The following is a 2,625-nucleotide window of genomic DNA, read 5'->3' as shown; positions in this document are numbered from 1 at the left end:
ACGTCATGCACACAGACGGCGGTTCTGGCTTGTGTGCGTGCCCCTACCGCTCAATGCTCTCGTTGCTCTCTGCTCGATCTTGCAACTTTGCTAACTGTAATGGCAAGCCTGCGACATTTGTTCATACAGGAACAAGTTGTAAGAAAGAAAGAAGACCAGCATCGGTCATTTACTGAGGCTGTTAAATAAATTTACAAACGTAAGAGAAAGTCTAATTTCTTGACCGTGTCTCTCGCGGCATTCTCCTGAGAAAAAACACAAAAGGACAATTCTTACTCAACAACAATTGTCGTGAAGCAGGACATGTTGCGGCACAGTGTCAGCGGCCTACAGCATCAAAGCGTGCATGTTTTGTGTGCGGATCTTGTGGTCATCTGATAAAGGATTGCTCGAAGCGAGCGCAGGCCAAGCAAGAAGCGACCGGTGAATCGACAGTAGTTGCGTCAATGAATCTCGTGCATGCCTTTCGACTTCCAGAGCGTATATGATTGCGCTAAGGATTGTAGTTGATTGAGAGATCAGGATGGTAACTTTTATGATTATGATGTTGATGCGATGATTGATTCCGGTTCTCCAATCAGTCTCATTAGAGAAAGTTTTGTTTTGAGTAAAACGATTTTGCCGATAAACGAAGATGTAACTCAAGTTTGCGGGATAAATGGTTCGCGGCTTAAAATCACTGGTATATTTTATGGCAAAATAACCGTTAGCAATACGTGCGTAAGAATAAAGTTTTACATCGTGTCTGATAAGACTATAGCGTTTCGAGCTCAGCTCGGTAGAGATTTTTTTAATTATCCGTCTTTGCGAGTCACCCTGAGAAAACCTGTTAAAATTGTTAATCTCGATGCGGCGGAATCAATTAATCTGATAATGTAGATCGATTACCAAGAAAGTGAGACTGGCGCGAATGATCGGGGTAAATTGCAGATAAATCCGAGGCTGAGTGAAGAATTAGCCGAGAAAATCCGCGACATATACGAAGCGTGTTATCTAACAAAACTGAAAGATAAGAAAAATGTGCTCGATTTCAACATAGTGATATCGGTGAAACACGGGCAGCCGGTTAGCGCGCGCCAGCGGCGATTGTCGTTTGCGGACAAGGAGGCCTTACGTAAAATTTTAGGTGAATTGTTAGAGAGATAAATTATTTGTCCGAGCAGTTCACCTTACGTTAGCCCCATAGTACTAGTGAGAAAGAAAAGCAGCGACCTGAGCGTTGATTTGTACGAATTAAATAAAATAACCGTGCGCGATAATTTTCTTACTCGGTTAATCGACGATAATATCAACCGACTGAAAGATAAAAAGTTATTTTCCGTGTTGGATTTGAAAGATGGTTTTCATCACGTGAAAATGCATGCTGACTCTGTAAAATTCACGTCATTTGTGACGCCGTTAAGACAATTCGAATATTTGCGTATGCCATTCGGGTTAACTAATGTGCCGCACGTATTTCAACGTTCCGTTAACGCTGTCTTTTTACCGTTAATTAGAGAAAATAAAATATTGCTATACTTATACGATATTTTAATCGCAACGGAGGATGTAAGCGAGCATCTAAAAATTTTCTCAAAAGTTTTCGAGATAGCGGGTTAATATCATTTAGAGTTCCGATGAGATAAGTGCTGTTTTATGCAGACGGAAATAAAATACTTGGGATATTGCGTGAGTGATCATAGCATTCGACCTAGTGATGAAAACGTCGAATCGGTTTTATACTATCCGGTTCAGCGTAACGCCAAAGATGTCCATTGATTTGGGACTTGTGAGTCATATTAGTAATGACAAAACTTTTGACGTAAACACATCTACACAACGACTAATTTTTTTTTTTTTAAATTGACAACTAACTTTTAACACTTCGTCATTAAAAATCAGGAGGGATTGTTCAATAAAGTAACCCACTGAAGAAAGTTTAAAAATAAACCGAAACGTTTGGGATGCAAAAAACACATTGCATTTCATTTATTGCACAACACCCAGCAAACGGTTCAAACTGGCCCGATTAAAATTGAGAGATTGTGAGTTATTCTCGGATATTTATTCCGGGATTTTCTGTAATAGCAAAGCCACTGTACAATCTGATCAAGAAAAATGCAATTTTTAAATTTGAAGTAGAAGTAAACGATTCATTTGAAACAGTAAAGCGTTGTCTAGCGAGTAGATCTGTGTTAGTCATTTGTTTGTCTCGAACGGAAACAGAGCTCCATTGCGATGCAAGTGCGAGCGGGTCTGGTGGAATTTTGCTTCAGAAACAAGCTGATAATACTTGTCGACTTATCTCTTTTTGGAGCCAGCGACGACGCCGGTAGAATCAAAATATCATAGCTTTGAGTTAGAATGTATTGCCGTAGTATACGCGATTAAGCGATTTTATATTTACTTGGCCGGTTTAAAATTTCAAATTATTACCAATTGCGATAGCTTTCGCCTCACTCTGAGTAAGAAGGATGTCAATTCTCGTATTTTCGGGCTCTATTTCTGCAGAATTATAATTATGAAATTGTACATTGCCACGGGAAACGAATGAATCATGTAGATGCATTAAGTCGATGTCATAGCGTGCTTGTACTTGAGGGCTACACATTCGAGCGTACATTGTCAATTTGTCAAGATCGTGAC

The sequence above is a fragment of the Pseudomyrmex gracilis genome, unplaced genomic scaffold, assembly GCF_002006095.1.
Source record: "Pseudomyrmex gracilis isolate BER0280 unplaced genomic scaffold, ASM200609v1 scaffold_1055, whole genome shotgun sequence".
NCBI classification, from domain to species: domain Eukaryota; kingdom Metazoa; phylum Arthropoda; class Insecta; order Hymenoptera; family Formicidae; genus Pseudomyrmex; species Pseudomyrmex gracilis.
The sequence above is the reverse complement of the archived record's forward strand: the minus strand, read 5'-3'. Positions refer to the sequence as shown.